At 42.6% G+C, this 15,626-nt stretch overlaps 1 protein-coding gene across 8 annotated transcripts in view; it reads right to left on the bottom strand.

Annotated features, from left to right (window-relative positions):
• The window catches only part of cep112 (centrosomal protein 112), a 432,841-nt gene that overhangs the window by 71,359 nt on the left and 345,856 nt on the right, over positions 1-15,626 (bottom strand). The window lies entirely within an intron of this gene.

Here is a 15,626-nt window from a genome sequence, read left to right as displayed (position 1 = left end):
GGTAAAAACAGAAACACATGCTCTGATGAAGACTGTGAAGGTACAATATGACACGTATGCTTTAGAGTGCCAGATGATTTTTTTAAGAAGAGTCTGGGAGCAGGGAGAGGTGGTGAGGGGGAGGGACCTGAGAAAGGATAAAAATGAGAAAGAAGCTACACATTTGAATCCGCCTGAGGGAAGAAGCAACAACATTCTCGAACGTACAGCAGAGATACAGCCTGCTTTTGGAACTTCAAAGGAATTTGCGCACTTAATGTAAATGTGGCCATTAGCAAAACTGAACTCCACCTTTTTGCTGTAAGACCATTAAATATGATTACTGGCAGCATTATTATAGTTTAAGCTCAGAAGAACTGACAATTTAATGCATTTTGAAAAAAGCTTTATGCAAATCAAATTATCTTTAATTATAATTATAGACTTCATTATGTGAAATGAAGTTGTAACGTTTTAAAATTCCCTCCATAGTAAATTATTTGCTCCCCTTCTCCTTGACCACCTCTCACCATTACTCAGCTGAAAGGGTGAGCTCTTCGGGCTCCTGTTGCTCAAATGTTTAGAAATGGTTTGATCTGACCAGTTGATTTTTCACTCCCTGTGAGTAAAGTGTTTTGTCCCATCTTCACCTCTCCCTCATGGGATAGCATGGTAATGACAGAATGACACAGTACAGAAGGAGGCTATTCGACTTATTGGGCCTGTGCTAGCTCTTTGGAGCAACTATCCAATTGGCCCAACTCCTCTGCTCTTTCTTCATAGCTCTGCAAATTTTCCCCCCTTCAGGCACATATTCAATTCCCTTGTGAAAATTACTATCGAATCTGCTCCCACCACTCCCTCAGGCAGCGCATTCCAGAAATGTTGATGGTAGATCATCTTCTTAATGTTTGCCTTGGAAATGGAGTAAAAGCAGAGAAAAGAATGGGGGCAGAGAAACTGACAATTGTTACTAACTTAAACACAGCCTGAATATTTAATACCAGGTTCCATATACTCTCACTGCAACCCCCAATGCATGGGTAGAAGGTCATGGAATTGTACTGCAGAGAGCATTAGTAGATGATTAAGGCAATGTGATCAGCGTAGGCCAGTTTAAGTAAGGTCACACAGCATCGGTGCAAATCAACGAATACACTGAGGTGTAGGAATGGAAGGATTTCGTTCAGGAGACATTAAAAAGGCCAGTTTGAATGTATGCACAAATGTTGCAAGAATGCAATGGCTGTCATCAGCATAAAAACCACACAATGAACTCTTGGGTGTAGAGACAACCATATCCCCCCAAAAAAATTCCAAAAGGTTCTCTTCAAAAATTGAATAGTGCAGATTTTGGAAACAACAGGCATTGAAAAGTGGAGAGATTTGGCTGAAAATGAAGCTTCAAAAGAATTTACCTGGTATGGCATCACAATTCTGGCACTGGTTTGAATCATGCTGACAAAAATTTTACACTGGCTGCAACAGCAATACCGTAAATTCAGCAACTGCAACAAACGCATTTGCCTGAGACCTTCAGATGCTATCAATGCTAACGAATCAAACCTATTGGAATAAGTAATTACTGCTCAATCAATGGAAATCCCGTAACATGTACTTATTAGGGGTGGGATGGGGGAGGTACTTATATTTTTCGCTTTCTTTGTTCAGGTCTCCCTCACCATTCACTCTTGAAGGCAGTTGGCAGGGAACCTGTTTCCTGGGCTCTCTGGCTTCAGGTGGAAGCAGATGAGAGAATCTAGCAATAACTTAGCCTCTGACTGTCTCTTGTTTGCTGTGGGAATCAACTAAGCTCCACTCAGAGCCATGGTTCTATCACTGTGTAGCAAACTTCACCTGAATCGCTCTTCATGACACAGTTATAGCTGCTCCACACAGTAATGACAAACTTGGAAGCAAAAACATAAGAAATGGGAGTAGCAGCCATACGGCTCCTCAAGCCTGCTCCACTGTTCAATAAGATCATGGCTGATCTGGTCTTGGCCTTGATTGTAAACAGTTGACGCCCCAGCACTGACCCTTGAAGCACTTCACAAGTTACAATTTGTCAATCTGATTCTGTTTTCTGTTAGCTAGCCAATCCTCAAAACACAATATATAACCCCAAAACCATGGGCAGAATTTGACAGGCCCCTGAGGTGAGTTTGCAGGTTTGTGGGGTGGCCTTCCTACTGCCCCCGATCTGACAATTTTACCAGGTGCAGGCAAGGTCTAGGGTGGCCCACCCACCTTCGCCCCAATTGATGCTCTTAAATGGCCAATTTTCGGGAACTGAAGGGCCACTGCCGGCAGGAAGAGTTCAGGAATGGGGGCGGGGGAAAGCCGAGCAGGTCATCCTGCTCAAGCCTCGAGGGGGAAAGGGGGTGTGGGGAGGTGCCTCCATCACTCTGCCCCTCCTTGCTCCAGGTGCTCTCTCCTTGCTTGGACCCCCACCACAGGCTTCTCCTCCCCACCGCAAGACCCCAGGCTTAGCTGGTTCAATGGGCTCTGGCACTTTGACTGGTGGGACTACTTGTAGGTCTACAAGCAGCCACTGGTCCTGATGATACTACTGGGACTACAGGGCTGCCAGCCTCTCTGAGACGGGACATGCCTGAGTGAGAAGCAGATGTTGTGCCTCCAGCCAATTAACATTCCAAGGATGCGTTCCCCGCTGAGTCTTTGGGTGGCAGGGTGGGAAACCCTGACATTAAATTCTGTCCCATTAGCTCTTATCTTGTGCAGTAACAATTTATGTGGTACCTTACCCAATGTCTTTTAGAAATCCAAATACACTATGCCTACTGGTTCCCCTTTAAGCACTGCCTCATTGTATTGAGATTTCATAAATGTCCTGCTACTACTTCCTTAATAATGGATTTCAGCATTTTCCCAATGACAGATGTTAGGCTAACTGGCCTATAGTTTCCTACTTTCTGTCTCTTTCCTTTCTTGAATAAGGGCATTACATTTGGAGTTTTGCAATCCACTGGACCATCCCATTTTGGAAGATTACGATCAATAATGCATTCACTATCTCTGCAGCTTTTGAGACCCTGGGTTGCAGGCCATCATGTTCAGGGGACTTGCCAGCTTTTATTCCTATTAGTCTTCTGAGTACCTTTTCTCTAGTGGTAATTCCTCCCCCTCTCTCACTCCCTGTCTTTTTACTATTATTGGGGTGCTTTTAGTGTCTTCGACCATGAAGACAGATTCAAAATATTTGTTCAAAGTCTCTGCCTTTTCCTTCTTTCCCATTATTAATTTCCCAATCTTATCCTCTAAGGGTCCAATGTCTACTTTAGCTACTCTCTTCCTTTTTACATGCTTGTAGAAGCTCCTACTGACTGTTTTCATACTTCTTGCTAGCACAATCTATTTTCTCCCTCATTATGACTTTTTATTGCACTTTGTACTCTTGCTGCATAAGTGCCAGTGGAATTTGCAAGGCATTCAGATGTAACTTGATCTGTAGCAATCATACCTGTTGGACAAGAACGTTGATTTCCAGAATTTAAATGGGATATCTTTCTGTCATCTGTATCATTCATTTGACGAAAAAGATCAAAGCTAGTCCTTTCCATTCCAGCTTTCTGAAGATATTTCAAATTTTACAAAATATGCTGGTGTCCTTTTTAAGCAAGCACACTTAGGCACAGAGATTTTATTTTGGTCAAGTACAATGAAAAGGAAAGAAAGTTAAAAATAATTCCAATAATTGGGGTTAGTTTTTGTTTGCAGCCACAAAAAGTCCTTCATTATGGTGGTGCACCTTTCTCCCTCATAGACCATACAATCCCCATACCATAATCTAGGCATTTGCATGAATTGGTTTAATTAAAAAGGGGGGTAAGGATGGATAACTCAAAGCAGTTAATGAGAATATTGATTCAAGAACCGAAACAGATGATGAATGTATGCATGTACAATAAACAGATTCTGTTCTTGGGATGGTGGAGAAGAATAAGTGAGTTGATAATTTTAGTGAAACTCCATGGATGATTGAGTCAGTGTACTGAATAAGGAGCTGACACCTCCAAGTTTGACCTGCAGTCTATGTAAAGTTAGCTAATCTCAGCTGGGACAGGAAGAGAGACTCCATCTTATCTTGGAGATGCTGGTGAAGAGTGGATCAGGCTCTACTCCCCAGTGTGAAATAGCTTGTCATCATTCAGCCATCCAGGATCTCTCATGAGTAATATCCACCTGGGTGAGGCACCTGAGGACACCCTCCCTTCCTGGAGTAAGGAGTCAATGCCTTCTGGCAGGTTGGGTGTGGGTGGATAAGGAAGAAGAAAAACTGGTGAGAAAAAAACAGAATTTAGCAGGGCTTTGACCGAGACATTTGCATTGCTCAGCTGCCAGCGATTTAATGCGTGCCAGATTGTTTGAAGATTGTTTCTGCACCTTTTACCAAATAGCAACTGAAAGGTAACTCCCATTAAAGAAATGCAATTTACAGACGGCCTCCTCTAGTATTATGTGCAGCTGATTAAGCATTTGTACAAAGTATACTGCTCACACCGTTTTGATAACTATAATTTCATTCCAGGCAGTTTCGCTATGGAAGAAAGAAAAGTGACCATCTACTGAGTAGGATTTGGCCTGCACCAGCAGAGTACAAAGAACTTTCACTGCCCACATTTCCCAACCTGAAATATGCTGGAAGGGTGGCATTTAGGTTAGTTCCCAGGGCAGAAGATTTTTTCTGTAGAACTTGTGGAGGAGACCAAAATTACGGGTCCACTGTTGATAAAATTATCAGAAAGCTTATCTGACATCCAGTACTTCTCTTCTTCTTAGGCAGTCCCTCGGGGTCGAGGGTGACTTGCTTTCACACTAAGATTGAATTCTCAGGTGACTGAAGAGTCCAACGCGTGACCTACAGTCTCAGTCATAGGTGGGGCAGACAGTGGTAGGGGGAGCGGGTGGGTGGGGTGTCCGGCTTGCCACGCGCTCCTTTTGCTGTCGATGCTTGACTTCAGCTAGCCCTTGGCGATGAGACTCGAGGTGTTCAGCTCCTTCCTGGATGCTTTCCCTCCACTTTGAGCCGTCTTGGGCCAGGGATTCCTAGATGTTGGTGGCGATGTTGCACTTTTTCAAGAAGCTTTGAGGGTCTCCTTGAAGCATTTCCTCTGCCCTCCTTGGGCTGGGTTGCCGTGTTGAAGCTCTGAGTAGACCGCTTTGTTTCGGGAGTCTCGTGTCAGGCAGGTGGACGACGTGGGCCGCCCAGCGGAGCTGGTTGAGTGTGGTCACTGCTTCAATGCTGGGGATGTTGGCCTGAGCAAGAACACGGACGGTGGTGTGCCCGTCCTGCCAATGGATTTGCAGGATCTTGCGGAGGTAGCACTGGTGGTACTTCTCCAGAATTTTGAGGTGCCTGCTGTACATAGTCCATGTCTTTTGGTCATGGACTATGTACAGCATATCCCCATAACCTTGCACATTCTTTCTTTTCAGGTAGCAATCCAATTCCCTCTTGAATACCTCGATCGAACCTGTCTCCACCACCCTCTCAGGAAGTTTGTTCCAGACTCCAACCACCGTCTGGGTCAAAACATTTTTCCTCACATCACATTTCCTCTTCTTGCCAATTATTTTTGAATCTGTGCCCTCTAGTTCTTGATGTTCTCTTGAGTGGGAACAGTTTATCACTATTTACTCTGTCCATACCCTCAGGATCTTGAATACCTCTATCAAGTCTCCTCTTAGCCTTCTTTTCTCCAGGGAAAAGAGTCCCAGCCTCTCCAATCTATCCTCATAGCTACAGTTCTTTATCCCTGGAATCATTCTTGTAATCTCCTCTGTACTCCCTCCAATGCCTTCACATCCTTCCTCAAGTATGGCACCCAGAACTGGAGGCAGTAAGACCATAAGACATAGGAGCAGAAATTAGGCCATTCAGCCCATCGAGTCTGTCTGCCATTCAATCATGGCTGATAAGTTTCTCAACCCCATTCTCCCGCCTTCTCCCCATAACCTTTGATTCCCTTACCAATCAAGAACCTATCTATCTCGGTCTTAAATACACTCAATGACCTGGCCTCCACAGCCTTCTGTGGCAATGAATTCCATAGATTCACCACTCTCTGGCTAAAGAAGTTTCTCCTCAGCTCTGTTCTAAAAGGTCTTCCTTTTACTCTGAGGCTGTGCCCTCGGGTCCTAGTCTCTCCTACTAATGGAAACATCTTCCCCACGTCCACTCTATCCAGGCCTTTCAGTATTCTGTAAGTTTCAATCACATCCCCCCTCATCCTTCTAAACTCCATCGAGTATAGACCCAGAGTCCTCAAACGTTCCTCATATGTTAAGCCTTTCATTCCTGGGATCGTTCTCGTGAACCTACTCTGGACCCTCTCTAGGGCCAGAACATCCTTCCTGAGATACGGGGCCCAAAATTGCTCACAATATTCTAAATGTGGTCTGACCAGAGCCTTATAAAGCCTCAGCAGCACATCCCTGCTTTTATATTCTAGTCCTCTCGAAATAAATGCCAACATTGCATTTGCCTTCCTAACTACCGACTCAACCTGCAAGTTAACCTTAAGAGAATCCTGGACTAGGACTCCCAAGTCCCTTTGCACTCCAGATTTCTGAATTCTCTCCCCATTTAGAAAATAGTCTATGCCTCTATTCTTCCTACCAAAGTGCATGACCTCACACTTCCCCACGTTGTATTCCATCTGCCACTTCTTTGCCCATTCTCCTAACCTGTCTAAATCCTTCTGCAGCCTCCCCGCCTCCTCAATATTACCTGTCCCTCCACCTATCTTTGTATCATCTGCAAACTTAGCCAGAATGCCCTCAGTTCCTTCATCTAGACCATTAATGTATAAAGTGAGAAGTTGTGGTCCCAACACTGACTCTTGTGGAACTCCACACTGGCCGCCATCCTGAGAAGGACCCCCTTATCCCCACTCTCTGCCTCCTGCCATACAGCCAATCTTCTATCCATGCTAGTACCTTGCTTCTAACACCATGGGCTCTTATCTTACTGAGCAGCCTCCTGTGCAGCACCTTGTCAAAGGCCTTCTGGAAGTCCAAGTAGATAACATCCATTGGCTCTCCTTTGTCTAACCTGCTCATTACCTCCTCAAAGAATTCCAACAGATTTGTCAGGCATGACCTCCCCTTGATGAAACCATGCTGACTTTGCCCTATTTTACCATGCACTTCCAAGTATTCTGAAATCTCATCCTTAATAATGGACTCTAAAATCTTACCAACGACCAAGGTCAGGATAATTGGCCTGTAATTTCCCATCTTTTGCCTCACTCCCTTCTTAAGCAGGGGGGTTACATTAGCGATTTTCCAGTCCTCTGGGACCCTCCCTGACTCCAATGATTCCTGAAAGATCACCACTAATGCCTCCACTATCTCTTCAGCTATCTCCTTCAGAACTCTGGGATGTAATCCATCTGGTCCAGGTGATTTATCCACCTTCAGACCTTTCAGATTTCCTAGCACCTTCTCCTTGGTAATGGCCACCATACTCACCTCTGCCCCCGACTCTCTTGAATTTTGGGGATGTTACTCGTGTCTTCCTCCGTAAGACTGACGCAAAGTACCTATTCAGTTCCTCCGCCATTTCTTTGTTCCCCATTATTACTTCTCCAGCGTCATTTTCCAGCGGCCCAATGTCCACTTTTGCCTCTCTCTTACCCTTTATATATCTAAAAAAACTCTTGCAATCTTCTTTTATATTACTGGCTAGTTTACCCTCATATTTAATCTTCTCCCTCCTTATTTCTTTCTTAGTTGTCCTCTGTTGGTCTTTGTAGGCTTCCCAATCCCCTGGGTTCCCACTGCTCTTCACCACATTGTATGCTTTCTCTTTAGCTTTTATGCTGTCCCTGACTTCCCTTGTCAGCCATGGTCGCCTCGTCCTCCCTTTAGTATGCTTCTTCTTCCTAGGGATGAATTTTTGCTGTGTCTCCCAAATTACTCCCAGAAACTCCTGCTATTGCTGTTCCACTGTCTTTCCTGCTAGGCTCATCTCCCAGTCAATTCTGGCCAGCTCCTCCCTCATGCCTCTGTAGTTGCCTTTATTCAACTGTAATACCATTACACCTGATTCCAGCTTTTTCCTCTCAAATTGCAGGGTAAATTCTATCATATTATGGTCACTTCCTCCTAAGGGTTCCTTCACCTTAAGCTCCCTTATCAAATCTACCTCATTACACATCATTAAATCTAGAATTGCCTGTTCCCTAGTGGGCTCCACCACAAGCTGCTCCAAAAAGCCATCTCGTAGACATTCCACAAATTCCTTTTCTTGGTATCCACTACCAACCTGATTTTCCCAGTCTGCCTGCATATTGAAATCCCCCATGATCACTGTAACCTTGCCTTTCTTACACGCTTTTTCTATCTCCTGGTCTTTCTTGTGCCCCACATCCTGACTACTGTTCGGAGGCCTGTACATAACTCCCATTATGGTTTTTTTACCTTTGCGGTTCCTCAACTCTACCCACACAGATTCTATATCATCTGACCCTACGTCATTTCTTGCTATCGATTTAATTTCATTTCTTACTAACAAAGCAACCCCACCCCTTCTGCCAACCTGCCTATCTTTTCGATAGGATGTATATCCTTGGATATTTAGCTCCCAGTCCTGATCCCCTTGCAGCCATGTCTCCATGATGCCCACCACATCATACCTGCCAATTTCAATCTGCGCCACAAGCTCATTTACCTTATTTCGTATACTGCGTGCATTCAAATACAACACCTTCAGTCCTGTATTTCCCGTCCCCTTTCCCATTGTCGTCCCTTTATCTGATGTGCTTGAAGTTAGATTCCTAGCCCTTTCCAAACACTCTGTCCTATTTTGTGTTCTGGGGACTTTAATAGCCTCTCCTGGGCTCTCCTTTCTTTTCAGTTTTTTCATAATTTTCCATGAAGTTGAATCCACCCCCCCACACGCTAACCTGCTGCTTTGTTTCCCATTAGTCATACTTTACCCATTAGTACTCCAGATGAGGCCTAACTATTGTCTTATACAAGTTCAAGATGACCTCCTTACTCTTGTACCCAATGTCCCTATCAATAAAGCCTAAGATATTATATGCTTTATTGACTGCTCTCTCAACATGCCCTGCCATCTTCAATGACAGATGTATGTATACACTGAGGTCCCTCTGTTCCTGCACCTCCTTTAGAGGCTCCCCCTTTACTTTCTACTGTCTCCCCATATGTTTCCTGCCAAAATGAATCAAATCTCACTTCTCTGCATTGAACTTCATCTGCCACTTGTCTGCCCAATCCACCAACATATGTCTATGTCCTTTTGAAGTTCAAGACAATCCCCATCACAGTTGACAACATTTCCAATCTTTATATCAGAAGATATCTCTCTATGCCACAGAGTAGTTAAAATGTGGAACACACTATCACATGCAATAGCTGAGGTGGATTGCATAGATGCATGGCTAATGTAATTCCTATATTTAAGAATAGGGACAGAACATGTCCAGGGAATTATAAACCTGACTGCTTAACATTGGTGATAGGAAATATAATGGAATCTTCACTAAAAGGGAGAGGAAGAAGAACATCTAGAAACAAAAAAAATGAATAGTCAGCATGGATTTCAAAAGCAAAAATTTAACTTGACCAACCTTTTTGAATTCTTTGAGGAGGCAGCAGAGAAAGTAGACAATAGTAACGTTGTAGATGCAATTTATCTGGATTTTCAAAAGGTTTTAATAAGGTGCCGCATAAAAGACTTATGAATAGGTTAAAGAATGTGGAGTCAGAAGACAAGTGGCAGAATGGTTTGCTCTTTGGCTTCAAGACAGAAAGCAAAGAGTAGGAATAAAGGGTAGTTATTCAGAGTGGCAGAAGGTGGGAAGTGGTATTCCACAATGATCAGTGCTGGGAACACTGCTGTCTACAATTTATGTTAATGATTTGGACTCTGGAATCAAAATTTCTAAATTTATGGATGACTCCAAATTTGGGGGTGCTGGGGGACAGATAGTCATTATTGAGGAGGACTACAGCAAATTACAGGAGGGTTAATCAGCTTGCAGAATTGGCAATTCATTGGCAAAATAAGTTCAACACAGATAAATGTGAAGTAGTGCATTTTGGTAGAAAGAACAGGGAGGTCACATTACTTGGAAGGTTCAAGTCTAGATGGCGTAGAGGAACAAAAGGATCTTCGTGTACAAATACATTAATCACTAAATATTGCGCCGCAGGTTGGCAAAGCCCTAAAAAATGCGAACCAAACAAGACTTTATTTCTAAAAGGGACATAATTGAAAAGTAGGGAAGTTATGCTAAACCTGTATCGAATCTTGGTTAGACCACAATTAGAGTACTGCATGCAGTTTTGGTTGCCGTATTAGAAAAATTATATAGAGGCACCAGAGAGGGTGCAGAGAAGATTTACAAGGATGATACCAGTAATGCACGTATATACATCAGGAAAGGGTTGACAGGCTGGGTCTCTTTTCTCTTCAAAAAGGGCGGCTGAGGGGGATCTAATAAAAGATTTTGATAGAGTGGATACAGAGAATATTTCCTCATGGGGAAGAGCATAAGTAGAGGCCATCAATGGAAGACGGTCACCAAGAAATCCAATATGGAATTCAGAAGAAACTTCTTTATCCAAAGAGTGGTGAGAATGTGGAACTTGCTACCACAGGGAGTGGTTGATATATTTAAGGGGAAGTTGGACAAACATATGAGGGAGAAGGGAGTTGATGGTTATGATGATTAATTTAGATGAGGAAAGATGGGAGGGGACTCAAATGGAGCATAAACACCACATGGACTGTTTGGGCTGAATGGCCTGTTTCTGTGCCATATATCCTATGTAATCCATTTAAGGGGAAGTTAGATAAACACATGAGGGAGAAAGGAATAGAAGGTTATGCTGATTGGGTTCAATTGAAGAGGCTGGTGTAGAGCAGAAACACCAACCTGGATCAGTTAGGTCAAATGAAATATTTTTGTGCTGTAAATTCTATGTAACTTCCAAACCAGTTAATTTAGGTGGCTTGAGTATCTTGCTGGTATTTTCCTGACCAATGCTTATTTAGTGTTGAAATCTTCAGGGTAAAGCAGAGCAATTAAGAGAAATGCTGAATTCTGTGTTAGAATCATATCTACAAGAACTATATTGTATTTTAAAATTTGGAAGGACATTATTTGGACACTTGGGAGCTGACCCGGATTTCTTTTTTTTTGAAAAAAAGGTCACAAGTTCATCTTGGACTGAAGCAAGCATGCCTTTTCCAAGAAATCCCATGACATGAGTTAAATGACCAGCATGGCAATTGTGAAGGAGAGCTATTTGTCTATTTAAACTGCAATCATTTTAATTGATGAAAAAAAATGTTTTTAAGGCAAAGGCCTGGTGATTCACTGGAAATCACCTGACGGAGGAGCTTTATGTTTTGAACTTGTTGTTTTGAACTCAGTTGGGAATGAATTGAGAAGAGGAAAAGCTGCCCCGTTCGCACTCTTCTTGCCTTGCTTGAAATCCTGCATGATTATCAGTATCCAGCTAGGAATCCTTATCTCAGGGGAACTTGTCTGTGTGAGGCTGAGATGAGAAGGATTGATCCAGCTCTATTTTCCTCCATGCTGAAGCCCCATTGGTGAGAACCTCCAGACATCTACTGGGCCTAGAGACCCGTCATCGCATGAGGGAGCACGAGATCGACAGCATCGGAACGCTGCAAACTTTATCCTTTTTATAAAGTCTTTTCTTCAAACGCCCATCTCTGCAAAGACCCTATTTGTTTTTCCTTTGTTAGTGTGCATGTGCGTGCTGTGAAATTTTAAATGAGGTAGATAGTTATACTTCCAGATTACAAATTGTGTTAACCAGTTCTTGCAACTTGTTTTGAAAAAGAAGTTTCAGTTTATAATAAATCAATCATTCTGAGTTTATTGAAAGATGCCTGGTTAAAGTCTCTTTTATTCTGGATCTAATAGTAGTGAAGGTAAATAATTGGCTATTTTGGTAAGCAAGTTAAACATTTACGCTAATGGTACGATCTATGGAGTAGTGGGGCTAGATAAACTGAGCACTCTTACCAGCCCGATCGGAACATAGATTGGGCGCTCTTGCAGGATTTTGAAATCTGGGACATGGAATAATAATAATTGGTAAAGAATAAAAGGACAGATACTAGGTTTCTTATATATTAGTAAACCAAAATAGCTTTGAAAATTACTAAGACTTTTCTAGAGATGGAAAATTTAACCTTGACCGGTTTACATAAAGTAATCAAGACTCAACTATTTGGATTGGCAGATAAGGTGGTTAGAATTAACCTCAGGGGTGTGGAAAACAGAGATAGTTGAGGTAATTGGAAGGGATACAAGAGAGACCATGTTCTCCAGGGGGTGAGTCAATTGAGTCAGCTAAGATTCAGTTGCAAATGGAAAAACTTGAATTGGAGGAAGAAGAAAGAGGAGAAGGAGAAAGGAAAAAAATTGAATTAGAAAAAGAAAATGAAAAAGCTCGAACTTGACCTCCAGAGAGAGAAATTAACAAGGGAGGGAAAAGAGAAGGAATGATGAAGGGAATACCAGCTTAAAAGGCTGGAATGAAAAAAAAGAGGCCTCAGATGCTGGGGAAAGTTCTGATGATGAAAAACCACCCCCAACCCAAAACCCAGTGGGAAGATGTTTAAATTTGTACAAGCTCTTCCAAAGTTTGATGAAAGGGATGTCGAGGCATTCTTTATTTTGTTTGAGAAGGTAGCTAAGCAAATGAAGTGGCCAAAAGAAATCTGGACATTGCTCCTACAGAGTAGGGTAGAGCTCATGAGATTTATACATCACTTTCAGAAGAGGTTTCTGTCGATTATGATGCAGTAAAAAAGGCTATTCTTAGTGCATATGAGTTGGTCCCCAAGGCGTACAGGCAGAAATTTCAAAACATAAGGAAATAGCCTGGGCAGACCTATATTGAATTTGAGAGAGTGAAGCAAAGTAATGTTGACTGTTGGATACGGGCATTAAAGGTAGATGTAAAGTATGAAGTTCTTAGGGAAATAATTCTCCTGGAAGAATTTAAAAAATCACATCCTCCAGCAGCTAGAACCCATGGCGAAGACCAGAGGGTTGCAACAGCTAGACCGACAGTGGAGATGGCTGACGATTATGAGCTGGTCCATAAATCCAAACCCTTTCTCCGTCACTCCACAAACCTGAGAAGGATAGAAGGTGGAAAGGTTAAAGAAAGACAAGTAGCCAGGGAAGAGAGGGACATCTGGGAATGCCCCAGGAATTCCTCCTCAGACCAGAAAGGAAGGTGCTGAGGGTGGAAGTGATATTCAAAGGCCTAAATGTTTCCATTGTAATAAGGTGGGACATGTTCATGAAGATTGCTAGAAGTTGTGTGGGAAATCCAAGGGTCTTATTGGGGTATGTAAGGATGACTCAGGAAAAGGAGCCCTGACTGAAAATACAACAGATCAAGTTGTGGCATTAACTACAGCTGTGAAGCCGAGTGTGAACACTGCTATGAGTTCAGGGGAGGCGAATAAGATACATGAGAGTTATAGAGAGGAAAAGTAACCCCTTATCCCTCAAATGAGACAGCTAAACCTATAATTATATTAAGAGATACGGGAGTCACTCAAACACTTTTGATGGAGAAAGGCATAACTTTTCCCTCAGAAAGCACATTAAAAGCCAAAGTTTTAGTAAATGGAGTATATACCCGTGCCTTTGTACCAGGTGCACTTGAAGCATGACCTAATGTCTGTGACAGTGACAGTAGGGGTTGTCCAGAAGTTACCCATAGATGGAGTTGACGTATTCCTGGGAAATTATTTAGCCAGAGCGAAGGTAGTAGCTTCTCCCACAATTATGGAGAGCCCAAGCGAGGTTAAAGAGACAGAGCGTTACAGGAAAAGGTTCTAGGAATTTTTCCTTCATGTGTGATGACCCGAACAACGGCTAAGCAAAGTCAATCATCAGAGGTCAAAGTGATGCCACCGACAGATATTTGGCTAGCTGAAACTTTCATTAAAGACTTCGATAATCCAAAAGAGATGTACAGTAAATCTTCTCTAGTTGAGGCTCAACAAGCCGATACGGAGTTAAGAAAGAAAGAATGATTGCAAGTCCTAAATAATAATCCATTCAATGTTGATCAACTCCCTCACTATTAATAATGTTGCTATATCTTCAAAGGCATAGCACCAAAAACATAGTTAACGGAATGACACAAATGTTTTAAAAATAAATTGCTCTTGGGATGTGTGTGATGCAGGTAAGGCAATATTAATTGCTCATCTCTAGTTGCCCTGAAAAGGTGGTGTTGAGCTTTCTACTTGGGCTGCTGCAGTCCTTATACTGGTGGTGCTCCCACACTGGTGTTAAGTAGGGAATGCTCGGCTTTTGACCCAGTGAGGACAAAGGAATGACAATGTATGTCCAAGTCAGGAGGATGAAGCTCCCATAACACTGCACATCTTGCTCTTCTTGGTGGCCGAGGTTGCAAATGAGGGAAGTGCTGTTGAAGTAACTTTCGTGAGTTGCTGCAGTGTATCCTGTAGATCATACAACACTGATAGTGCATAGAGAGGGTGAAAACTGTGATGAAAGGTATCAAGCCTCGAGTGTTGGTGTGGTACTTCATCACACTCCTAACTTGAACCTTATAGATAGTAAAAAGCCTTTGAGAGGTCAGGTGAGCCAGCTTCTGGCCTATTCATGTAGCCATGGTTCTGATGTGACTGGTCCTGTTCCACTTCTGGTTAATGGTGACCCTAAGATGTTGACGATGGGATACTTAGCAATGGTGTAGTCATTGAAGGCCATGGAGAGATGATTAGTTCGTTATTATTTAATATGGTCATTACATTGCTTTTATGTGGCACAAATGTTACCTGTCACTTCTGCACATCATTTTTATCCTCTTTTTCCTGACTGAAGACAATGATGTGTAGTGGTCTTTAGTTTCACAAGAGCTGACAGTCATCCAGTACTTTGTGCAAGTGGTTATTTGTTCACAACTTCATGAACCAAATTGAAGTTGCACAAGGTTTTGACCAGGTTTCCTCATTAGTGTACAGGTCAAGTTGTAGCAATATAAGGGAGTCATCCAGGCCCTAAAGGCAGTTCAAATGAGAACAAGCATGATCCCCGATCTTAAATAGATGAAGTTATTAGAAATGACTAGGTAAGCTAAGATTCATTAGCCATAATAATATGCATCTCAGAGGGTGTCTTCTGGAGGTATATAAGATGCTAAATGAACAGAGGAAGTAAACCCAGAACAATACTTTCAGATAAGTCAAGGCACCAGGCCAAACAGGTGCAGGTTTAGGGCTGTGAAGGCCAAGTTTATAAGACAGTCGATGATCAACAAACTAGGATAGGTTTCTAGGAAAGGTGCTTGAGACTAGGCAATTGAACTCATTTAAAAACCAGTAGGTGCTGCAATGGAATGGGAAAATATTAAAAGACCAAAGAATGTTCTTCCTTCATTCCTATCTTGTGCCTAGACAATAACATGCTAATGGGATGTCTAACTATGGAAGGCATCACAGATGAGCTTAATCCTGTCTTCATCCAAGGTATATCTCTCCATAATAGTCTGTGCAATTTTGGAAATGTCATTTTGTGAAGGACTTATAATTAAATGGTATAGCGAGCCTGGGAATGTCA

This window comes from Cetorhinus maximus, chromosome 24 (assembly GCF_964194155.1).
Source record: "Cetorhinus maximus chromosome 24, sCetMax3.hap1.1, whole genome shotgun sequence".
Classification (NCBI taxonomy): Eukaryota; Metazoa; Chordata; class Chondrichthyes; order Lamniformes; family Cetorhinidae; genus Cetorhinus; species Cetorhinus maximus.
Note: the sequence above shows the minus strand (reverse complement) of the source record. Positions and strands in the feature narration are given on the sequence as shown.